At 34.9% G+C, this 27,298-nt stretch overlaps 1 long non-coding RNA gene across 1 annotated transcript; it reads right to left on the bottom strand.

Moving 5' to 3' along the window:
* Nucleotides 1-9,900: 9,900 nt before the first annotated feature.
* Nucleotides 9,901-26,583, bottom strand: LOC145690455 (uncharacterized). The gene is made up of 2 exons (XR_014132217.1): nt 26,475-26,583; nt 9,901-10,330 (listed from the first exon to the last, which is right to left on the bottom strand). It is a non-coding gene; the product is annotated as an uncharacterized LOC145690455 (long non-coding RNA).
* Nucleotides 26,584-27,298: the final 715 nt, after the last annotated feature.

Raw genomic sequence — 27,298 nt, 5'->3', positions numbered from 1 at the left:
GGCAATCCATAGAGACGCATGTGGAGACTTCAGTAAAGTACTTGTGGTGGAACAGTTTCTCCAGAAGTACAAAGAATTTCTCGCAGAAAATGCCCAGACGTCACGATTATGGTTGCTGTATCTCGACTATATGGAAACAAGTTGCTACGGCATTTTTTTCTTCATAGCGCAATAGCGCAGAAATTCATGGATTGGCATTGCTGGTTTCAACCGTGAAGTAACTTTGGAGTCTGTTTCGTCATAGCATTGTTGCATTTTCTTTGTATGGTATATTGACGCGAGGTTAGCACTAATTTTTTGGTACAATGTGTTTTTAGGAGAAAGACTCAACTGGATTGATTTGAGACTCCAGAAGGAAGGATTGAAGGTCTGAAAAGGAAGGTTTCATTTGGTTTTAATAGTTATGTTTTTACAGTGTATTTTCTCCCTCAAAATTGTAACTTTTCAAAATGTTCCCCCCCTTTTTTTTTGAATATGTAAGTTGCCGCGCTAAAAAACAAGAAAAAAAATGTTTTTCAAAAATATTCTAATATCTATTTTAGAGTACTACTAGGACCAAATAGGCGAAAAAACAACTTTTCAAAATACCAGTGGGGAATTCTGATCACTAGTGGGTTAAGACCACTGTGTTGGGTACAGAATATTTCAGTATATATTAGTAATTCTCAACTTGTTTCATATCACAACCCCCCTTTTATTACACTCTCTATGCCTGTGACTCTTATAGGTACTTTCTTGGTTGTATTAAGCTTTTTAGGTACATTCTAAAATCTACCTACTATAGAAATTTCACACAATCTATCAATATACATGGTGAAACAGAAGTACTCACCACCCTTGTGCGTTGAGAACGGGTTGAAAGAGAATGATGAAACTTGGAAGTGGTCTGACACATCAGATGGTACTATCAAGCATTGTGGTGGCCAACTTTGATTGGTATTTTAAAAAAAATCAAATGCAAATGGAGTCATGTTACATGTTTTAAGGCTAGAACTTTATCATAAATACGCTTGTGAGATTATTTTAGCGCTAAAACAAGTCATTTCGGAGTTACTGCTTCTGAAAATTTCCTAATTATGCTCTTAGGTGCTAAGGTCGCGTTTCGTGGAAATGGGTAAATTTTAGTTGCAAAATTTGATTACTACAGACGTGTTCAAATTATTAGACTCACGCTCGAAAAATGCAAAGTTGATGTTGCAGTCCTAATTTCGAAGTTCTAGACAATGTAATTTAATGGTTAAACTACTAACATGTGTATTAATCTTTAATTCTGTGTCCTGTAATCACGACATACGAGTGGGAAAAGCCAGAGACCTTTCTCCGCGTAAGGTGGAAGTTGTCAAAACACCTCTGGCGGAAGGAAGATATCAGTGGCGGCTAGTGTTAGTGTTGCAGCGTTGCGCAACGACCAAAGTATTTCAAGAAAAAAATATTATTATCAATAATAGTAAAGAACAGAAAGAATACTTTTTAATACTTGCATATATACACTTTAAATAACATATTTTTTACTTCTGTAACTGTCCGTTCCGTTAATCCGTTTTAAAAAGCGAAAAATAATCCGTCACAGAGTCTCTAATTTACATTGTGTTGCAGCGAGCATGCAACGACCAGATTCCTTCAGCGCGGTAATTGGAGGAAATGTTAAGTCTCCTTTCCCCTATCTCAGAAGTTAAAGGGACTGGTCGTTGCAGTGCTTCTGCAACACAGCACGGTTTCCAGTGAACGAGAAGGTTTTTCACGCTAAATAAGATTTCTGAATTTTCTTTCACTAGCAATTAACAAATGGAATTTTTTTTAATGCATTCATATTTTTAAATTACGGGACCATACTGAAGCAAATCAATATAATGACAATTAAAAAAAGTGATTGCAAAATTACAAAATAAGAAAGAAAATATCTAGTAGAGGAGAAAACAAATGAAAGTAGACCCGGATTTACAAGTTAATTCTTAGCTTATATTGATAATGGAGGCTTCTTCTACAGTAATTTGTGAATCAAATATTAGTAAGTCTGTATGTAGAATCGCTCACCTCCTCCCCCCCTCTGTGGATAGTATTTTAGTATAAACATATTTCTTTTATAAAATAAGTATATTTTATACTCTTGATAATTTCCACATAAAACTGTATGATGGGGAACGCCACATTGAATTTGGGACTAGTTAGCAATGCTCAGGGGCGTAGCCACGAGGGGGTCCACCGGGTCCGGACCTCCCAAAAATTTCGAAACTTGACTAACATTTGTAGACTTTCTTAATAAACTACACCTTATTAACACAGAAACGATTGATGTATGCTAAATATTTTATTTTACGCCTCATTATGTACTCTTCTTTTCTTATGAAAATAATCGTTCTATCATTTTTCTAAAAATATAGGTGACAGTAAGTAAGAATTACTTATCGTCTTTTCGGGTGCAGTATAAGACAGGTTCCATATTATGTAGACGTATTAGACCTCCCTCAAATACTTTGGACCCCTCCCAGTTAACATTTCTGGGTGTAGAACTGGCAGTGCTGTTTGTTTTGATGTTCTTTGATTTTTTTGGCTTCTGTTACATGCTGATCCTTCATCTGGCGGGTTTCGAGGTTTCCTTTCCAGGACATATCACATTGGTAAGCATTATTTCGCCTCATGTGGAAGTATATTGTGTTCATCGTGCATTGCGTAACAAGCAAGACGGATGATTTTGAATGTATTTTTTTTTCTTTTACGCACATGTGTGTGTGTGTTGATGTATGAATATGTAACATTCGGAATTCATATACCAGTACTTCTTTTGTATCAGCTGGTTTGGTTTTTAATTATTAGGTTTAATTTTATTGTGTGTGCTTTAATTCTGTAAAAAAACCTACAAATTCTGAATGAATTGTATATCATGACTTCTGTAAATAACTTACAAAAAGCATTGACCAGCTTTCAACTGAGGAAAAATTGGTAATTAAGACTTAGACAAAACAAGCAAAGGGCAATTCAGGAGAGTGTTCGAAAAAAAATCCAGTTTAAATTTACAGGATATCTTATGCAGTAGTGTTGTTTGCACCAGATACATTTCCTCAATTTATTTTAAATTTTCCTGAATAAACTGTGAATAAAGTGTGTTCAATGTACATTTTTTTATAACACTAATCTCTGCTACGAACTCTCTTCAGTCAACGCTGAAGAGGAATTCGGATCACTGTCAAGGACTGAGTTTGCTAGGATGAATCGTTCGCAATAATCTAGAAAAAAATATTTAGTAAATCTACAAAGCTTTGAAATTAACATTAACAGTACCGGTACCTATGGCGTCAGCAAAAGACGAAAAGTTTTTTTTCCACATGAGAAAGAATATACACTTTCAAGGAATTGAATGCCCCAAGAAGGGCTATCACCATTGGTTATGCTTTCCATCGAAAAAGACCTGACACTAAGAATACCAGAGTTCAACCAGCATGTATTAGACAGATTTGCTCCAATCAAAGAGAGGAGAATGAACTTACTAATTAATTAAGGTGATTAATCAGATAAAATGTTCTGCATTTTTTATTTTTTAAAAACAGAATTTTATTTAATTTCACATGTCACATAGCATTTGCATCTAAAGTTATGCTGATTAGTCAATGAGTCAATTTTATATCTTCTGTCTCTTATCGTTCGTACTGCAACACCCGAAACCACAATCCACCGGCCGCCACTGGAAGATATACACAACGACAAATTGCTAGTACACTTGGGGCAGGGCAAAAATCTGTGAGTAAAATCTCAGTTGCGAGAGCAAGAAGCAAATGTATCAGCAAAATAGGGTTGGGAAGTGAGAGCAAAAACCAAAGCTATCGGTAAGAGGTATCAGAAATCTAAAAAGATTGGCTCTGGGAAACAGAAACGCAACTTCTAGAGATTTAGCATAAAAATGGTTGAGTATGGTGTAGACATTTCGGCTGAAAATGTTCAAAGGATTCTTTGTGCTGAGGGAATAGAAGTACTCAGGCCAAGAAAGAAAACAAAACTTATTTCAATCATGACAAAGAAGCGCCTCGAATTGGCACGAGGCCTAGAACATTGGACTGCTGATGACTGAAGGATAGGTGTTTCATTGATAAATCATGTGTCTTCGTGTCTGATGAAAGTTTATAATATGTGCGACGTAGACCTCGGGAGGAATTAAAGTTGGAATGCCTCCAACAAACCGTGACCTACTTCAATCATGGTCTGGGGTGTGATGTCTGTCTTCGGGCCTGGGAAACTGTATATAAAAGAGGGAACAATGAATCACGACCAATACCTACAAGTTCTTCAAGAAGCACTGCTTCCCCAGACTGCTGTCTGGTTTGATGACGCACACTTCGTCTTTATGCATAATGGAGCCCCATGCCACTGGGGCAAAACAGTGACAAAATTCTTCGAGAACAAAGAAATTAGTGTTGTTCCGTGGCCGGGCAATAGTCCTGATATGAACCCGATTGAAAACCCTTGGAGCTTCATGAAGGAAAAGCTAAAGAAGAAGCATATTACAACCAAATATCAATTGGTCGAGGAGATCAACAATTTGTGGTATCATGATGCTGAATTGAAGTCAAAATGTGCTAAACACCTACATAGCATGCCACAAAATATAAAAGACTTAATAAAGAAGAACGGATTTCATACGAAATATTGATCTTTGTGTGAGAGATCATTTTCTTGTAAGTATTCCATTTCATTTTTGTTTCCAATTTAGATACACACACTGTATAGTATTTATATTTGAATGTCACGTACGCAATTGTTTTATTGATATAGAAAAATATGTGTCATGAACACAAGAAATTAGAACAGAGTTACAGAACAGTAATTTGGATCAAGTTCAAACGCGTTTTCTGACGTAACATTGTAAGAACAGTAAAATATTCAGAAACTGAATGTTGAGTCTAATAATTTGAACACTTCTGTGTTTCAGAACACTGATGCTAATAAAATTATCTTAAAATAATAAATTTTCGAAAGTAATGTTTGAAGCACACTTCATGTTGTGCTAACTTTAAAATATTTTCTGCAAGCCTATGTAATTTGTTGTTTTCTAAGGCAATAATAATTCATTGAAGAAAAGTGATATTTGGGATGTTCAGAGCACAATGGATCCAAGTCCATTTTCAATAAGTTTCAGGTTTGCTCAGCTAATGAATTCTATTTCAAATTATAATCTCTTCGCAGTCAAGAGTCCGAAATGAATATACCTAAAACCAAGTGAAAGGGCATGGGATAGTTTCATATGACAGCCGCTAGACAGGAGCGTCAGTGGGGCCAGGAGGACATCCGCCCTTACCCTGAATTACAGATTTTGGCGGCAGTAAGGCAGTTTAGAAACCTTTCGATAAACGAAGTCCAGCAGAACAAGTCTGAGGTCCTTACACCGAAGAAATCGGAGGAAATACAGATGATCACAACTGGAAAGTTGTTCCAAATGATGTCGTTTTTAATTCGCGTAAAACTCGTGTTAAAGATTCCAAGTTGTACGGAGATTGACAAGGTACATTCGCGAAGTGTCCCCTCGGGATTCGTGTAAAATTGATTCAAATGAAAAGTTATCCGTGGCCCAATGTGTATTCTAGTAATTTAAGCGGCTCATACCGGAAATTTGCATATTTATGGGCCTTCATATTTCCGGAATTCAATCATGCAATACTGTAATGCTCGGATACAAAATTTCTTTTAGTTTATTTAGAAGTCACTGGACATGAATGTGGACATATGCAAACAAATTGAATCAAGTACTGCTTTACCCACCCCGGCCGCCATCTTGGATCCGCCATATTGAATTCAACTTGCGGTTTCTGAAATGGAAATACGTGCAAGTGATACATCAAATTAACGTTAAATTTTCTCGGAAATTCGTTGGTGTAGTGAGTTTTACCGTAGCTTGTACCGTTTGCAAAGTTGTGAAAGTTAAATGTCAGGTACTTCAGGAATATTGAACCAAACAGAAAGTTGTGCAGGCCCCATGTGTATATGTAATCTCTTATGTGATTTATCGTTGATGAAATATTCTCTGAACGTACATACATACAGACACACAGACGTTAATATGTAAATGGTAAGTTTTCATCCAAAATCTGGTCGTATCTGGATTTACATTAGGCATTTTGACCGTAAGACAATACTTCCTTATTATAGTATAACATGGAAGTAATAACAATCACTCACAGAAATGTAATAAGATTATGACACCTATGTTGTAAAGAGTTTGTTTATACCTACAGTATTTTTCCAGTTAGAAATTGTTTTTATTAGTCAACATCAAAAACTTAAGCGTAACTTATTAATCTGCAATGTCTATTCGCGAGGTGCCTAGAGGGATTTAACATGTAATACCTTCCAAACGGTGCAAGCTACTTTGAAATGCACTACAACAGTGAATTTCCAAGAAAATTGTACATGAATTTAATGTATCACTAGCATCTATTCCCATTTATAAAACCAAAGATAAATCCAATATGGCTGATCCAAGATGGCGGCTGGGTGGGTAATATGTGTCAGAGAAGCAATACTTGATAAAATTTGTTTTGCATATGCCCACATTCATGTCCATTGATATCTAAAGAAACTAAAGAGAATTTTGTATCCGAACGTTATAGGAATGTATGATTGAATTCCGGATATATGAAGGCCCATAAATATGCAAATTACCGGTATGGGCAGCTAAATTTAGTACAATACACATTAGGCAGAGGAGAACTTCGCATTTGAATCAACTTTTCACGAACCTCGGGGGAGCACTTCTCGAATGTACCTTGTGAGAACCAACATGTACGTTACCATATCAACGAATGCCTGCGATATTTTAATTTTAGAACCGTAATTTAACAAAGAACCCTTTATTTGTTTTCTGAGTACAACACAAAAACTTTTTTCCATGATAATTCTTTTATTTATTTCTTAATATCAGTTCTACAAGTAGTCCAACCTTCAATTATGATACTTTCTCCCAAGTTAACTGATAAGAATTTAAACAATACAATGAACGTTAAAAGCAAGGGGAGGAAAAGAGACAAAATAAATTGTAGATCACCACATTGACCTGCTGAAGCCACGAGAGAAAACATTCACATGGGAAGAATAGTCTTCTGATTGGGAAGACGTTTTGACAATTTTCTTTCTCTGGCCGATTTTTTTTACAAAAATAAAATAAAATAAAAATATGTTTAAAACAATTCTTAAAAATACACGCGTTTAAAACAAAATGTTTAAAACCTATATAACATTTGTTTTAAACAAAATCAATTGTTTAAAACAAGTTTTAATCATTTGTTTTAGACATTTTGTTTTAAACAAAACAACCCTGATACAAAGTGCGTTCAAGTTTAAAAGTTGTAGTCTTTTTTCACATATTGTTGAATTTTGAGGAGCTGCCAAAGAGCACTCCAGTATTAAGAATGGTTTCTTCTGTGGACTGGCCTACAATAACAGCCACGAACTCACTGTTTTTTTTTTTTTTTTTTTTTTTTTTTTTTTTTGGATATCGCCTTATTTACTTATGTCAAGGTATATAAATTACTATTACACATGTGGATGTTGGTAAAAGGTGCATCGAAATCAAATTATCTTTAAAGCTTTACTTACCCATAACAAGTCATTCTAGTTTTCCTTTCCTCTAGGTTTCAAATTACTTCTAATGTAAAATGTATTATAGCTGGGCGAAAAAGACTAACTAAATTCTAAGAGAAAAAGAACGCATACTTCATTAATAACTAAAATTTTACTGATATGAATGGCTGATTGAAGTTGTAGTGAACTTTAAATATATTAATGTAAACAATTGCATACCACAATACATAATGTGCAGAGGTACATTCAAACAGGATAGTATAATAGAAGAAGAACAAAATAAAACGTTCGGATCAAAATTGTATATATTTTTAATAATAATAATAATAATAATAATAATAATAATAATAATAATAATATACTTCCCTACTGTATATTGAAAAAAAGACAAACGACATACATAAATAAATTCATAGTTCAACACAAGCACTATAATAATTTGACTAATTCGACGACTTTCATTTCTACGTATGTTTTATACCTTTATTCTTCTTCGTTTCTCTTGTGTCCCAAGAAATACCGTTATGGGGTAAAGGTGATATAATAAACGGGGATATCCAAGTAAGAAACCACTTCTTCCCAAGCACTTCTTTAATATTTTGCTTCACTCCTAAATCATAATCTTTAATATGGTGATTCTTTTCGTATGTAACTTCACATTTTAATAAATTCACATGATTGTACAATAAACCCGCGGTGGAAAACATTCCAACGAAAGTTATGACAATAATTAATGTATTTAATTGGTATTGAGACAAATCAAAACCAAATATAACCATTGTGAGTGGAAAAACAAGTTTTAATACAGATATGAAACCATCACAAAATTAAAAGTTATTTCACAAAAACGATTCACAAAATAGCTAGCACAGACTGTTACCAAAAACAGGTGCATCAAGAACATTAAAAAAATTATCCGTGATTGTAATGTCCCACACAACATCCTGTGAATGTACAATGATGTTCTCTTTTCAATATACATGTATTACATATATTACAGTGCCAAGATCATGGAGGCACCATCGTTTCACATACCGAACAGAAATACCACTTAGAATCTGCTACAAGTATCTTACCACGAATACTTGTGTCAATAAATATCATGGCCACAAAATTGCTCGCGATGTTTACCATTAAGAAAGTGCCCAATAAGGAATGCATAATGTACCACAGTGATCACTGAGGACACGTCGACGGTAACAACACAAACAACTCAAACCAGTAAGTTAACGGGATCATTAAGGAAACAAACAGAAAAGCTCCTTTATCAGTTGCAGTTTTGGGGAAATTATTCTTTCTTATGCTTCTAATGGCTTGCTTCTACTGGAATATTCTATAAATCATTGTAGGGACATATTTACTATAAATATGAAGTTAGAAAAAGCTTTTCCAATTCTCACAAATAAATAATCATTAGATTAAGTTCACTACTTGAGTATTTTTTTTTCTTGACGTAAAGTTATAAGAGAGGACTACTCTCGTTGAGTATTGCAATCATATCAGGATTTTGAAATCCCGTTCTTAAACAGAATGTACGTCTATATCTGTAATAATACCATTTTTTATGCTAAAGTATGTCAACTCGCTATTCTACTTCAAGAATAAAACAAGACTGCCTAAAAAAACAATACTGTAAGCTAAAATAATAATAATTTGCACTTTCTATAGTTCAATGACGATGAAACAGTATTAAAATAAGTAATTGTTGCGTAAATTTTAAAAATACATTCTTGCATTAACTACAAACGAATTTATTACAATTCCAAAAATCTTAAGTAACGAACATACAACAAAATACAAATAAAACATAGCACTGATTATCTAATTTAAATACATATAAAATACGCACACAGTATGATATTTAATATGAATAACATTGTAATACATAATTTTTAGAGACTTCAATTTAGATCACATGATTCAGACTATTTCATTGAATCCCAATCAGTCCCATCGTGAGGCAAACGAGATGAAGTAAATGGCCATAGAAATACTGCTATATAATTTTCACCAAATACCTCCTTGATGTTCTGCTTTACACCTAAATTGTACTCCGTTATATTATGTTTTCCTTCATAGGACACTACACCCTGTAACAACAGTTTGCCATGAGACAACAACATGAATACCGCAAGAGGAATACCAGTGAGGAAAACTACATTCATCAGGAAATAACCACAAGGAGTTTCGTATCCGAAGACATATAGCAGTAGTGGCATTAAAATTTGTAAAAAAGGTATTGGATTACTATAACTATGATTAAGATAAACATACTTAATATTGAATGCAGTTGCGTAAATAGTTCCAACACATAAGTAAACTAAAAACACTATAAAATATCGATGATTATATTGACCAATACAACAGCTTGTAAAAACACAATGGTGATCTCTTTTCAATATACACACTTTGCATATCTTACAATGCCATGACCTTGGTGGTGCCCATCGATTACAGATAGAACAAAATTTCCATCTGTCGTTTGGTGGTTCCGTTACAGCTGCACGGAATATGCTTGTATCTACCAACACTGTTGCAATATAGTTCATACTGACATTCCACGCTACAAACATTCCACACAAAAAATGAACAGTATACCAATAAGACCACATCGGATACATAATTGGCAATATAATGAATATTTCGTAAAAAATTATCAGTGGAATCAAGGTACATATAAGTGCAAATTCTATTTTATCTGCCAATCGTTTCAAAGTAAGCCTGAGTTCAGGGTTCTTCAGTTTCGCCATTTATTTATCTGTTCCTGTAATATGCAAATAACATTGTAATTTTATATAATCTGTTCCCTGGATCAACAAAAATTAATAATTTTCTTTCAGTATCTGTCTACATATCTCATATCGTCACTTAACCTATATTTCGAAACAGGTTCTGATTAGAATGTTAACTTGTCTAAAGGATGTCATACTTCAATGAGAAATATTGTTCATTAAAAGTTATGGAAAGTGTATCAATCACGTCTTATTGAAAGTACCAACATACCGTTCACTTGACGACGTGATGAAATATCACAACTAAACTAGTCTAGGATGGTGGTTCGAAACCAAATACATACAATCGAACACCATATACATCAAAACCGAAGGTGTCTTAAGAGACCATTGACAGTATTTGTACCCTTTTTGCCCTGATCCATTCCTTCCCGCTATAGAAGACGATGCAATGGTTCGTTGCACGTATCTCTACATTTGGACTTTTGTTTAGTTCTGCCAAATATAACGTTCACATGTTTATTTAATACTCGCAATTGGGTCGGAAAAGCAACTTGATATTAAAAAATATCTTTTCTTTCATATTTCGGTTTAACGTCCCACAAGTATGCACTTTAGGCTCAGGGAGACGATGATTAAGGCAAATTAAGAATGAAAGAATTGGTGGAATGAGAAAGGAGAAAACGGGAGCACCCCGAGAAAACCCACATGATGTGGTCCACCACAAACTTACTTGGCCTGGGATCGAACCAGGAATCTCAAACAACAGAGGTAAGTGCTCTACCACTACACCATCGTGCCTCCCCTACTTCTCAGATATGCACTGAGAAAAATCCGTTCTCCGGACAGCGGTATATTGCAGATATATACAGAATCCTCTAGCCTACTACAGAAATCAGTATGAACCATACGTTATCCATATGCTACATATGCACTACCCTTAGATGTTGCATGATACCATTGCAAGATGTCTGAAATCCAACAGTTTTCCGTATATCACATGTATATACTTATGTTACATTCCTCAGCTTTATGTTATATACGTCCATTTGTATGTGAGATCCTGACCGCCTATATTGTTTCATACGGATAGTACACATAGATGGAACACTTATATGAAAAGTATTATAGATCATGCGTTTTCAGTTATACGTCTATTGTACGTAAAGTCCAAAAACTACAGGAATTACGCATGTAACCTATCTTTTTAAGTACGCCACCTACATTTTTTTCTCAGTGTGACTAAACAAAGAATTATTAAGTCTCTTAATATCATGAATAAACTCAGTTGACTGAGATATGCACTGAGTTGAAAGAAGAAAGTTACGTCGCTTGATACGAAAATCTTTATGAAGCTTCTGTACACTAAGTATTTATGAAATATAAAACTCGTACTTTAGTCAAAAAAAGATTTTATCAAATTTAGCATCAAAGCTAAGAAGGTAGTCTTCCAGATGAAAGCAGCTTCTTAACCATTTCGAGGATTGAAACTCAAATCACTGTTCTATAAATTCTGTCGCTAAGAACGAGTTTCATAAAACAGGCTTTGCCAAACGATGTGTCGCGAATCTTTAGAATTTAAGAATAAATGTTAAGCTATCCGAACGACCTATGAGTCTAAACTCTATATGATATTTTTAATTTTTAATTGATATCTTTAATCAGTAGCGGCGGTTGGACGTTAAAAGTGAGGGGGCAAGACATGATCTGAATATTTGTATATAAATGTTAGTTTTCCTGGTTGTTTCTAACATTTAGTTTGACGAAAGGTTGTATAACTAATAGGATACTATATTTTCAGTTAAAATACCGTATATCGTATATAATAGTTTATAAGTAAATTGAGAAGGGCAGGTAGATACTAGCCCTTTGTACTCTTAAACAACGAAAGTGTAAGAAGAGATTTGATTCCTTGCTCATGAACATCTTAAAATTCTGTCTGGAAAATTGTGTGATCAGATTATTTAATAAATTTGCAAAACAAATAAATAGAAAGGATAATATTAATCATAGTAATGAATAATGATGCTTGTTTTGCAAAAGTTATATTGAAACTGAGGATTAATGAAAAACTTAATATTTAATTCCACACATGCTACTAAATGTATGTTATTACTCTTAGAAAATGAAAGGCAGTAAATACTACAAGCATATGCTACGACATTTAAAGAAATATTTGCTTTTGCAACTTCTTGAAATATGTTCGTTGCCAGTAGGTGCAGTTTTCACTTTCTTGGAACACATCAAAACACAACAATACTTAGAATCAATCCACACTTCAGTTATACAAAATAAACTTAAAACCTAGAATTATGTTCAATTTACTAAATTTTATTGTATATACACTCGTACATCCTTAAACACAACACTTCACTCGTATATTACACTACAAAACAATGGAAAAGGTAGAAGTTGTTTCTTATCACGCTCTTTTTAATCGATATTCCTTACTTTAGAAAGAAGAAAAGACATTTTAGGAACTGTCAATTTTTGTGCAATTAAAAAATAACTTGTGAAATAGGCCCTACTTTTTTGCATAATGTTCTTTCGATTAGCTTCAAAGCGGCTCACTAACATATCGAACCCTTGTAAGAAGAAATGAAAGTATGCTAAAATTGTGCTCCAATAGGTTATTTTTTGGGGTTATTTTCTGTGGCGATTAAAACGCAATTACTGTAGCTTTCTTTACTCCACGGAAAGACAACCAATACGTATTCACGCAACAGCAAATATTATATGGCAGCATTTTTGACTATTAATCACTAACACATACAAAATCGTTACATTTCTAAATGAAACTATATACATTAATTGGTTACTTCAAAAAAGTGCGGGGGCAACTGGCCCCCTTTGCCCCCCTAATCGCCGCCCATGTCTTTAATAATAAGTAATTATCAATTTTGAGACAGACGTTACCAGTCAAGGTTATATAATTATCGGAAGAATGACAAATATAAAATACAAAAAATAAAAATAATAAATAACAAGTGAAGTGTAATATATTTCCAGTTTCAAAGAAAAAAGTAACACCCAAGGAAAAAGTAATAGTAGAGTAACTGGTAACACATATGCAGGTTCGTGCTAAAATACAAGTCCTTCAACTTTGTAAATAATGGAATGTACAGACGGCGGTGTTACATTTGGTCTGCGATATGTATGTGGCATTTCAAAAGGAGAAACTTTGGTAAGTGATTTCTTATGTCGTATTGAGGGTTTTGAGATAGGAGACTTAAGGTTGCCAATGCAAAAGTAAAGTGATATGCATGGTATTCCAAAGGTGTGGATCTGGCCACCTAATTGGAAAAATAAGTGCTAGGGACGATGTAATAAGGTAACAAAGAATGTTCTGTCACTTTTTATGGAGGTCTGTGTTCAATTGGCCCTCACACCGTGACTTGAATGCGAATGGAGATAGGCGAATTCCAGTGGTTGATGTGAGTATAGCCTACATACTACCTGGTTGTGCAGTTCAGTTACACCGTGCCCTTGCGTAAGGACAGAGGGAACATGGGACCTCCACAGAGAGTCATAAGGGCGTGTATGCTGTACGAGTTCAAACTGGGGTCAAATGCAGGCCTTTGGTGAGGATGTCCTGACTACGCGGACAGTGCAGCGGTGATTTAACAAGTTTAAGAACGGTGACGAAACACTCGAAGACGCACCACGTGCCGGAAGACAAACACATGTACAAAATGATCTTCAGGCAGCAATTGAGACGAACAGTGGCCAGATATGTGAGGAACTGGGACTACAATTCAGTGTGAGTGAAGAAACCATTCTGCAGAACCTCCAACAAATTGAGAAGTACTACAAGTTGGATCGTAGGGTCCCACTGATTTGACTCCGGGCCAGAAGGCAACGCGAGCAGACACGTGTGTTTCTTTGCTGTCTCGTCTGAGGAAGGAGCCATTTCTGGATAGGGTGTTGGCATGTGATGAGAAGTGGGTCTTGTAAGAAGCTCCACGGTGCCGTCATCATTGCTTAGCATCCCATGAACCGGTTCCAAAACAGTCGAAACCAGCATTGTACCAGAAGATCCTCCTGTGTGTTTTTGGACTGCTCTCGTCATCGTGCATCGGGAATTCTTACCAGCTTGTAGAGCATCAACGCAACTGTGTACTGTCAGCAATTCAGCCATGTTTAAGAAAACTTAATACTCTGGAGCCAGCACTTTTGAATGGCAGAGGAGTCCTTCAGTTACAGGACAACGCTAAGCTCCACGTGGCTAGGATAACCCGGGACACCATTCTACGCCCTATAAGGGGAAGCACTATTCCATCCGCCATACTCCCCTGACATTTCACCGCCCGATTATCACATGTTTCATCCCTTGGACAAATCAGCTGCAAAATTTCCCCCCTCACTATCCAGGTCAGGAGCTCGACCAAAAATATCTTGTCTTGGAAATGGCAAGTTGCAGCTAGAAAAGAGTTTGCACGTATTGACTCATAAATTCTATATTTTCAATATCTCCCATCTTTCCTCTAATTGCTGCGTTTGCACGTATAATGCACGGCAAAAGCTCTGATGAAACCACGCTACTATTTTCAGAACATTCCTGTTTTTCTGACCGAAGCATTGCTGTTCCTGGTGGAAATAATGAACATTCTTCCTCTTTCTCTAGAACCCTTTCAACTGCTTCGGTTTCCTTCGATTTTCGAATTACATCTACGTTTTTTATTCAGACTATAAGCCTTGTAACAGACGTTGTCACTGTGATACACTATTTTCTATCTATCGTTTTCTTTTATACGTTTACTTACTTCGACATTCGAATTTCAGCAACTTATTGTAAACTTTTAATTCCGGCAGCCGTACTGGTTAATCGCTCTGACATATTTTGTTGACAAATTGTGCATCTGCTGCTATCGAAGGACTCTTTCATGCATAGACGACTAAGTTGAACACTTTGAGGAGTAATTATCGCAGAAGTATTAGTCGTCCTTGCCTCCTTTTTGAAAGAATAAAGAGAAATCATATTACTTAATTTTATACAGTTTTCGTGGCGTATAAGTACACATACTTAGTACGAATATACTCGAAATTATTTAAAACTAATTTGGAAACGGTTTCATCAGATTCTATAACCCTGAAAACATGGGTTTATACTTTTAAATCACTCAAAAAGTGTCAGTAGTTTCCGAGATAATGTGGAAAGTGTTATAGCAGCCGCCATATTGAAAAATGGCTGTCAAAAGATAACGAACAGGATAACAGATGTCTACTTACGATTTAATTTTTGTTCGGCCACTGTTTATCTCATTCCAGCAATAAAATTCTCCGGACCTAGAAATTTTTACGGAAGTATAGGCTGGGGCCAGGACTATTATATATTTTGAAAGTTTATAGTAAACGCATTATATACTTATCATAATTTGGGTTCGCGTTGCCCCCCCCCCCCGCAGTTTTTAATTTCTAGATCTGCTTGTAAGGGGTTGAAAAAAGATCTATCCGAAAGTTAAAACTTATATTTTCATTTTCTTTGCAGATAAAGACCAAACTACACAGGCAGCCGTATAAAATATCAGAATTTCAGTTCCGCATGGCAAGAAGTTAATCTGCATTCTCAAGATCAATAGATGGCGCCATACACTTTGGAGCAACGGATTTTTCATCGTTCAAGAGTACTGCATATGCACAAAAGCCTGATTATGGCACTGACGGTGTGTCGTGTTGATCCCTGTTTCAGTTCGTACTGCATGGAGAATATTCAGCGAAGTGTTTCTGGACTTTTCTTGAATTTGTAATACTCTCAGATGATCAAAATCCGTAGCACACCGAATATCGTCAACTATTGATTGATCTTGAGATTTTCGGACTTTACTTGCATGCAGAGGTGAAATTCTGACACATTGTAAGGATGCTCCTGAAGTTTGGATCCTTTACCTGCAAAGTAAAGGGAAATATAAGGTTTTATTTTCGGACAGTCCTTTCCATAGGGTATTAAAAGTTCCAAAACATATAGTATTGTTGGTCATATGCAAATAAGAATAAAAATCGCAGGATATCCTACTGAACAATGACTGATTTAAGTTAATGTTTCGTGATCGTCTCATGATTTTTATTTCTACTCAATAACGCAATGAGTTTCCAAATCGTCTTTTATACTGGAGATTTTTTCATTAGCTACATGAAATTTTTTTTAAAAAAATCTCGCAAAAAGGACTATTCCTGTGACTTCCAATCAAATCGTTCCTCTCGAGACAAAGGGGCGTATCTCATTTTCTCACCTTTTTCAGGAGACAAGTTTAAAGATGTTATCATAAGTTTATTTTATCGTATTCTATCAAAATTTAATTTGATCTCGTAAGTTACGTACCTGACACGGATATCAAACTAAATTTTCAAAGAAGACAAAAGAATAAATAATGAAAAAAAGTTTAAAATTGTCTCCTGGAAAAGACAAGAAAATGAGATACGCCCTTTTGTCCCGAGAGGGACGAAATATAATGGTCAGAGACATAGGCGCCGACTTGAAGAAAATATTGGGGGGGGGGGAAACAATGAATAAATATATCATCATATTCAGCCGTTTTCTATCAACTACTTGATGACCCTTCGCCCTCCAGTTCTTGGTAAGCTGCATCCAAATTCACGACCTAATGCAAATTTGCCTAAAGGCTTTAAAACAAATTTAAGTTCAAAATTTGGAAGCTTCACTGCAAGTTTGCGCTCACATTGATCTTCACTTGTCATATCAATGCTCCCTAGTGTTGTAAAATTTCCGGAAATTTTGAACCGGCTGGTAAAAGACAATTTTTTCCGGTTTCTTTCCGGAAATAATGGGAAAGTAACAAAAATTTTTGTATTAAGTTAGTTTTACTAGTAATGGAACAGTTATTTTTCGAACGCGTGAAAAATGTAAATTGAAAAATTTCAATATTGTGAATATTTAAAAAAAAGGAAGCATTCGAAAATAAAACTTGTAATTATTCTTGAAAATTAATCGTATGCACTTATTTCCTTTATGTGCCTTTTAGTCGTTTACTCCTGGTTGTGCATTAATTACAGAACTTTTACAATTGCATACACATCTACCATCATGAAGCGTTTCTGTTGCAACAAATAGGGCTCTTGAATGGAACTGAGTTCTTAATATGCTCTTTGATCTGGTGAAATTTTGTTAATTTTAACTAAACTACTTCTTAAAACAAATAGCAGTAAGCAAATTTCAGTGATATTCATGCACTAAGACATATAATTATTATTTAATATTCAAATACAGACATTAATATAAACTTTATGTGCAATGTAAACAAATACCTGTTTTCTAATGCGACAAATTATCTACATCTATAAAATGAAAGTGACTGAAAAAAATATTTGCAACAACAACTCTTGAACCACCAGACTGATCTTGATAAAAAATTTCAACATAGATGAAGTTCGGGCCTGGGATGGATTCGAGACCTTTGAAAGTGTAACTTGGAGGAAGTGCGGATATATATTGGAAATTACGGATCTTAGTGTCGAACTCATCGTTTTCGGAGTTGCTGAGATGAACAGTGATATTTCCGATGAAGCTTAAATTCAAATTCAGCACTGCAACTTGGGGGAAGGCGAGGGAGATACATAAAATGATCAAAAGTGACCGATATTAGTGTCAAATCCATAGTTTTCAGGGTCGCTGAGGTGAACAATGACAGTTTCGATGCCGTTTACATCCAAATATATCCCCTCAAACTGGGGGAGGAGGGAGATATATAAAAATGATGCAAAATGATCGATATTGGTGTGAATCCATAGTTTTCAGGGCCGCTGAGATGAACAGTGACATTTCCGGTGCAATTTAAATCAAAATTCAGCGCCGCAACTTGAGGCAGGGAGAATGGGTGGATATATAAAAATGATCGAAAATGGCCGATATTAGTGTCGAATACATGGTTTTCGGGATGACTGAGATGAACAGTGACACTTCCGATGCCGTTTAAATCCAAATTATGCCCCATTAGTAAAGGGGGGGGGGAAATGACATGTAAAAGTAACTGAAAATGACTGATACTAGTACCGAATTCATAGTTTTGGGGGATCCTAAGTTCATTGGTGACAGTTTTGGTGCTCTTTATACCCAAAATAAATCGCATTCTCTGCGTGCGAAAAACGGGTATTTTGTTAGTCTTTAATAATAACAAAAGGAAATTTCACATGTTAAATTCTTTAATATATTTGTAGCTGTTCAAATTTACGCACTTGTGCGGTATATGTGTATATATGTAAATAACATCATCTTTCTTTTTGAGATGTTCGAAAAATATAAATACAAATAATAAAGAGGGATTTTTTTTATCAGAATTCAGAAAACTAAAAAGTAAAATTAAAAGCTGTTACTTTAAGTACTTCCTGCCAGCGAAATACGTTGTATACATATATGTTGCAGACACGTTACAGAAAATAAGATTAGTATCAGGCGAAGAAATAGTTTTTAAATTATATTTTCCGGGTTTTGCCAATATTTGCGAACAAAAAGATTTTTTCTAATGGGTTCAAAATTTCCGGAAATTTTACACAGCACAAAGACAATACATATTTCCATAAAATATACAGGGTGTTTCAAAACAACACCGACAACGTTTGGGAGGTGATTCCTGACACCAAGATAACAAAAAAAGTATAGACCATCCTGGGTGCACAAATGCTTCCTTTTGGAGTTATAGGATGCCAAAAACATGAAAAAATAAACTTTAAAGGTCCATAGCTAAAAAATATTGGACCTACCGTAGTCGAGTCAAGATTTCACTTAGAAACTAGTATACCCTATCCAAATATCCATGTTTCAGAATCTTGTGGTACTTCCGCAACAATTTTTATAGAGGCAGTTGGAGAGTACTTCAAATTATATGCCCGTAGCCAAACTCCCTCTATAAAAATTGCTTCGTGAGTACCTTAGGATTCTGAAACATGGATTTTTGGATAGGGCACATATTAGTTTCTAAGTGAAGTCTTATCCCAACTACGATAAATTCCACAGTTTTGGAGCTATGGACCTTCAAAGTTCATTTTTTCATGTTTTCGGCGGCCTATAACTTCGAAAGGAAGCATTTGTGCACCCAGGATGGTCTATACTTTTTGTCTTATCTTGGTGTCAGCAATCCTCTCCCAAACGTTGTCGGTGTTCCGTGTTCTTTTGAAACACCCTGTATATTTGATTTTAACATACTGATATTAATTAAAATGATTCTGGCCCTGTTATTTAACACTTTCCTGGCATAAAACGGTTACTTTATAAGATTACTTAAGATAATTTAAATTCGTCTATATTAATTAATCTAACTAGGATTATATTTTAGGATCTTTTGTTGCCATGACTCCATTCTATCACGGTGCAAAGGAATGGTACAAATATATTTGTTGCCACAAAATTTCCGTATTCTAATACCAGAAACATAACTACTCAATGGTCTTAACTGTAAACTAGTAAATATAAAATAGTTTTCATTTTAAAAGCATAATGTAGTAAAATACTCGAAAATTTCAATTTTTCCCAATTTTTCCGGTTTTTTCCAAGCTTGGGAAAAAACGGTAAAAAAAACTTTTTTTACCCAAAATTTCCGACTTTTTTCCAGGACTTTACCACACTAGTACTGCCAGAGTGTTGGTTGAAGCTTCAGCGCTCCATTCTACAAAGTTTAAAAAATGGCGTTTTTTATCGAATAAAAAGGTTCTTCCTATATTGAATTAAAAGCACGACGAAGTCTACGACAGAAATTCTTGCTTCTCTTTGTTAATTCTTCTTCGACTGGATTATATTGGAGGGGCGAGGACTCCACCTATAAATATTGGAGGGGCCAAAAGTAGTGCTCTCAAACGGGTCGGGTTGTCGGGTCGGGCCAGTCGGATCAGCTCGGGTCGGGTTGTCGGGTCAGGCTACTCGGGTCGGGTTGTCGGGTCAGGCTACTCGGGTCGGGTTGTTGGATCGGGTCAGTTCACTTTGGTCAACTGAGTTTAGGTTGATCTTAAACTCGGCTGGAGTCGAAGGCTGCTGTTTTTCACTAGCTGCCTAATTAAAAATAGCAATTTTCAATTGATTTTATAGAAACCATAAATCTATTTTGAACACTTGCAGCTAGTGTTTTTATGGTAAATGCTTATTTTTGTACTTATGTGTACTTTAATTTTTAAATGTGGAAGATTGATTTTACCAATCGACTGCAATATTAATATCTACGCCAATATGGAGTCTGGATTTAGAACAAAACTAGAAGTTGTTTAAGCAAGGCCAAAAGAAAGATTGGATATGGACGACCAAGCCCAAGCATGGCCGCGGTGGCTCAGTGGTAGAAAATTCATCTCTTTTGCATGGTGTCCATGGTTCGATCCCAGCTTTTCTAAGTGGGCTTTGTGGTGGAGAAACGCCGTGTAATGGGTTTTTCGAGGTTCTCCTGTTTCCTCCCACTTTCTTCATTCCACCATTGCATTCATTTCTCATGGTCACCATATCCCTTAGCCTCGGTGCAGAATCGAGGGACTTTAAACTGAATATTTCATTTCATTTCACCAAGCCCAAGAACATCGATACAAGAATAAGATAAAGATTGGATATGCAAGACGAAGTGCATAGTAATCTTGCTCTTGGCCTTGTTTTGGTGATCACCAAGTAGCGATGAGCATATTTTCTTGCTTTCCGTATAGTACGAAAGACCATAATCAAAATCACACTTGGTCTTCATTTGTACCGATGAGCCGAGCATTCTTGGCTCTTGTATAGCATGAAAGACCACTAAGACTACGAAATGCAGGACCAAGACTTGACTGTGCAAGACAAAGAATAAGACGCAATATTGATGACCAAGACCCAGGGTGCGAATTGTTTGAATTTCATTTCTTGAACTGAAAGTGATTAAATAAAATTAGTACTTTATAATTAATTATCATACTGTATTTTTAAATTTTAAATTACAAAATTCATATTATGTATCTTCTTACTTGCAACTATATATACTGTAAAATACGTTTTAATTACCGAGAAAGAAAAATCAAAGTGACGCGGATCCCGGAATCATAAGAACCTATTTTGGAATGAAAGTTGAAGAGTTGGAAAAAATCACAGGTGTTCTCCCGTTTCCTCAACCCTTATCATTGTAGTTAAACGATTTCCTTTTGTCTCCGCCAAGACTCTTGCTACTGCCTTCCGAGAAGACCCCCTGCCGTCCGAGCAGGTGAGAACACTGACCTTGAATAAAAATTTCGTCACATAGAACTAAAGCAAAAATAAATAAATAAGTTTCTCCCACGTCGGACATTGGTATCGTTATAAAAAGAAATAGCCAAACCTCAAAAGTGCCAAATGTTCATTAAGATGCATATATAAATCCCCCGCTTGATCTAGCTAGTGGTTAACGTGTAAGACTTCGGTACACGTGGTCCGGGTTTAATTCCCAATGGGAGTGCATTTTGGCGTTCACCCAGTGTCGTGGCCATAGTGCTCTCAAACGGGTCGGGTTATTCGGGTCGGTTGTCGGGTCGGGTCAATCGGATCGGATCACGAGTCGGTCATTCGGGTCGGGTCGGTCTTCAACCCGACCCGTTGAGAGCACTAGCCAAAAGTGTCTTGCCCCCCCCCCCAAAGTCGGCGCCTATGGTCAGAGAAGTACAACTTCGGCTAAAATTGATTGATTATCGTACTACAGAGATTCGAGAGTTTTAATGAAAAAAGAACTTTGGAGTAAAAGATACGAGTAAATAAAATCATTAATGTAAATCCTTTCTACATATATTTACATACTGCACTCTATTTTTAATATAATTTATCCTACGCAGATTCTTCAACAATACAATGCACACATTGTTCCTACAACTATACAATTCCTCGATACTTCTTTCAGCAAACCTAACGTTTTTTCCTCATTGACTATCTTTCATTCTTATTTTCTACTGTTATGTTCGTTCTTCCTTTCCACCAAATTTTTTCAATTGATTTAAAATTTTCAATTCATTTGCTAGTATTTTATTAGTTTTTCTAATTTTTCTGTGCTTTCATATTTACTTCTATGTTGTGCTTCCTTGGCCTTGTCACTTCCCCTTCTAATTCATTATCCAGTCTTCTAGATACTTTGTCCTTTGCTCTGAAACAATCCTTCCTGCTTATTTACCAATAATTAAAGTGGAAATAACATGTTCACAACCTGAAAAGTCTACGTGAAAACAATAATAATAAAATTATGATTCTAGTTAAATTGTATCTTTAATACGCACATATGTGGTCTTTTTCGACCATTCGACCAGTTCATATCAATTCAGGATTACCTTGATGGTCATATGGTATTGAATTTACAGAGGTTAACACTCAAGACAGAGAAGAAACTCGTCTTTTCTATTTTGTCCAAAAATGTTCCAGGCTCTAAATACAGGCCGTCAAAAAGGGTGCCTCGGGGGCCATTTCTTGCGAGCGATTTTCGGCAAAATATTAAAATGCTCTAACTCTGGAATGGGTCAAGATAATTTGTTACTTTTTTCTTTTGTTTGAAAGATAACAAATTTAGTGGTTCAAATAATATCCTCCATTTAGAAATATGGTTCAAGTTCTTGGGCACAGCCTTCTGATTCTTTTTTTAATAAAAAGGATTTTTTAAATTCAAAAATGCCAATCTTAAAAATGTTGATTTTTTTTACCTGTTGATCAGTACTATACAGTAGTACATTCCATGACAAGAAGAACTCTTTCTTTTGAACTGAACAGGATTTATAAACAATGTTCATGTGTTAACATCTGCCTTGATTGCTGTTTTTTTTTTTAATTTATTCTTTTGTTTCAGAAAAAACAATCCCAAAAATTCTGAGAATCTGATAGGAGTTGTATCTGTAAGGGTGCTACGAATCCTGAAAAAGAGGATGCGTCACTTTGATTCTGGAGTTGTTCATGATGATTTTGCACAAATTCATTCTCGTACCAACGTACTTAATGTATAGAAACAAAAATAATAAATTAAAGTTGAAATTGGTGAAATGTTTTTATTCTTCTGTATTTTCTTTACGTAGAACCTTTCAAATCATGAAAGGTTTTCTGAAACTATATGGAACATGCAGATTATTCCAGAATGTAAGAGAACCTTCTAGAACATTCTGGAACCATCCAGATAATTCTAAAATATCTCAAAATCTTCTAGAGCAAGATGAAATCATTCAGATTATTCTACAATGTAACAGAATGTTCTAGAACATTGGAATGATAAAAATAATTTTGTGTGTATGATCTAGCATGTAAAAGGGAGAACAGACATATGAGTTTACAGTTCAGTTGTCAATAGGCAAACAAAGAGAGCAATTCATCAAATTTCTGGTCCAATAAAGCATATAAGCTTTTCAGGCCCGTATCCACAAGGAGCTAGGAGGGCGGCGCCCCCATAAATATTTACTGCCCCCCTAAAAGTTTCATGGTAGGCTTGCAAATGAACAATAATATGGTTGGATCGAGCCCCCCTACATTTTTGAGCTGGTTACGGGCCTTAAGCTTGTATGAGAATTCTGCTGATTCATTCACTTGTAAGGTGTTTTGTGAAAAGGACTGAGTTTGAAATGTCTTCCGATTAGAGCTATAGGAGAGAGGGAGCGAAAAAAAATCTTCTTCAGGGTGAGAATAAGTGTGCTCATTTCAAGACTCTGTTTCAAAGTTAAGATGTTTCCAGTGATGACTTTATATAGCTAGCGACAAAATGTAACCAATTTTTTCCTCAAAGGTCAAGATCTGAGGGTTTACTTGTCCCTACCATAAATCCTTCATTGTAACTAGATTCCGGCGTTGCCGCTCCAACTCAGGTAGAACTGTATAAAGCTCTCAGTATGGCTAACCCCATTACGATTATCATAGTAGCCCGAGCCCGTGCAGACCTCTAAACACATTACCCCACAGAAATGAGTGCCATAAGTCCAGGCCTTCTAAAGGCTGTTGCGCCAGGAATTTAGTTATCATTATTATTATTGCTAATAATAATATGTAATATTAGTAATAGGCTTAATAAAGATTCTGCCTGTTTATCTGCTCTGCTTGTAAATATATTATTTCTAATTTTAAGATATAGTTATACAGGTCAATATATAATTGATCAGTTTCTTTCTAATGTGATTCGTCACGTATATAAAAACTGGACAAACTACAAATTAGGATACTATAAACAGGAAATTAATAATGATAGCTTTATTACTCAGATATTAAGCTGCATACATTATTAGAATGCTTTTTAATCATTTCTTTTTTTAAAAAGAAAGTTTTAAATTGTCATTATAGACAGATGGCCTGTCGAATAATAATAATAATAATAATAATAATAATAATAATAATAATAATAATAATAATAATAATAATAATAATAATAATAATAATAATAATAATAATAATGTTTTCCCAGGACTGAACAAAGTTACCGTGTCTTGCAAAATATTTTTGATGGAGACAAAGATCATGTAGTCATCGAGATAGATCAATCGTCCTCAGAAACTGAGGAAAACGAAAACGAGGACATGTTTTGAACTCTTGAAGTGTTAAGTTCCAATTGTTTAGTTTATCTATTTATGTGAGAATTTTCAAAATAATGTTCAATCAGGTCTGATATAGTGCTTTATGTGAGATTGATTCTAAGTTGCATGAAGGGCATAAACAAATAATAATAATAATAATAATAATAATAATAATAATAATAATAATAATAATAATAATAATAATAATAATAATAATAACTACAACATTTATAAAAGACTAACATTAGTGCATAACTCCTAATAGTAAATCACGTTGATGCGGTTGTGTAATTTAAATAAAATTTTTATTTTTATAATAATTAATTGTATTACTTGCCATAATGCATTAATCTATATATATAAAAGAGAACGTACAAAATCCTTTGTCCGCTCATCACGCTAATACGGCTGAACCAATTTCTTTCATTTTGGGGGGGTTATTAGGATTTGGACCCTAGATGGTTTTTATCATATCACTTTAATTTTTAATTACCAGTGTCTTGAGATAATTGACCATTCAAGTGTCCATAACGTACAAATCCTTTGTTATTAGTTCATCATAGGTAAAAATAAACGTATTTATATGCAACCCGCATGACCGTGTCACTCGGCGGGTTAACATAAATGACAGGCGATATACAGCGGAAAATAGCTTGAATCTTCTGTTTAAAATTTTTTAATTGATTTGCTTATTTTTACAGACACTTTTACAATATGCCAGCACCGGGATGACCGCAGCGAAGCGGGGCGGGTTAACATAAATGACAGGCGATATAATGTTAAGATTTACTGCAATCTTCTATGGTTTTTATCATATCACTTGAAAGCGAAAAAGTAAAAATTATCTAAGTAACAAAGTTTATTGCGTTCCGGGGTGACCGCAGCGAAGCGGGGTGAACGCTGCTAGTTCAAGATATGTGTCTATGATTAAATGTATGATTACCAATACAGTGTTCATTTTTATTTAATAATTATATACATTCTTTTCCTGTTAGTATAGACAGATCCTACGATCAGTGTAAGAAAGAGGTTTGAGGTGAAGGCTTAAAAAAGAATTCCGTAGAATATAATCTTAATTAATACAATAATAGGGGTATGTTTAGTACAAGGGGTCCAGAAGCACTTAAAAAACACAAAATTTACAGCAGAAATGAGTGGTGCAAGTACTTAGACGTAACATAACGTAACCAAATCTAACCTAACCTAACATAAACTAACGTAAGCTAACCTGAACTAACCTAAACTGACGTAATATTAGTAGAAATAAGCGAAATTCTATAATTTTTTTGGAAAATTATGCGGGACTTCTACACTAATATAACATAAACTAAACTACCCTAACGTAACCTAAACTAGCCTAACCTAACTTAAACTAACCAACCCTACCCTAAACTAACCAAATGTGAGCAGAAATTAACATAATTGTAACATTTTTTAGAGAAAAGAGCTGGACCCCTTCTGCTAAACATAGGCCCAATAATATTGTAGATGTTCTTCCACAATAAGTAATTAATATTTGAAGTTTTTTTTTTTTTTTTTTTTTTTTTTTTTACTATTTTCTTTTAGCTCGTGGTGCATTTTAGATGCAATTAGTGGCATGACTATGCAACAGTATAGGTAAAGGGGAGAGCAAAGCTCCCCGAAGACTTAACTTAGCTCTACATGCTATATATATATGATTATAACAATTTTCGGAAAACGAAAATAAATTAAAATTAATGTTACCTTGAAAAGACCACGAATTACTGCTTTTTAAAGAGAACTTTAACGACTCTTCGATTTTATAATCAGAAGCATTATATCTCTAAATCGATTTTCTTCTGTTTTTGTTTTCTATACGATGCAGACCAAAGACCAAGTTTCTCATTTTTTTCATTAGTTATTTTCGGTGCAGCTATATAATATGCAGTTGAAATCATTAATATGTCTCAACATCAAACTTATATTCATACTCTCATCATACATTTGAGAATAGCTCAAAATTGACGCTCCATTAAGAAATAAATAGCCAACAGAAACAAACAGTAAATTAAAATAAATAATATATATATATAAAATTAACAAACAGCATAACTGATGTTGGAGCATAACAAATTGTACGATAGCTGAAGGGAACAACTGCGTACTATACATATTATTCAGTCGACAGACTGATGATAGACTTCAATAAAATATGTTGATTTAATTTGATTCCACTACAATATTAATTAAAAATTATTAATAAATAAAAATTGTGGTTTAATAATATACATAAATACACATACACATACATACATACATACATTCGTCGGGCACATCACACGAGATGTAAAGGTATCCACCATGGATAACAATGCATGCATAACACGCCGGTTCATAGATTGGTGAACCCGCTCAAAGATTCCTGGGTCATGGGAGACAGTCATCGATACGCTGTTCCAAGACATTGATATTGTTGACAAGAGTAACATAGACCACACTTTTAGTGTGTCCCCAGATAAAAAATTCTGTGGATTCAGGTGCGGAGACCGAGTAGGCCAATGCACTGGACAGCGACGCCCGATTCTACA

The sequence above is a fragment of the Thermobia domestica genome, chromosome 7 (assembly GCF_964235325.1).
Source record: "Thermobia domestica chromosome 7, izTheDome1.hap1.1, whole genome shotgun sequence".
NCBI classification, from domain to species: Eukaryota; Metazoa; Arthropoda; class Insecta; order Zygentoma; family Lepismatidae; genus Thermobia; species Thermobia domestica.
Note: the sequence above shows the minus strand (reverse complement) of the source record. Positions and strands in the feature narration are given on the sequence as shown.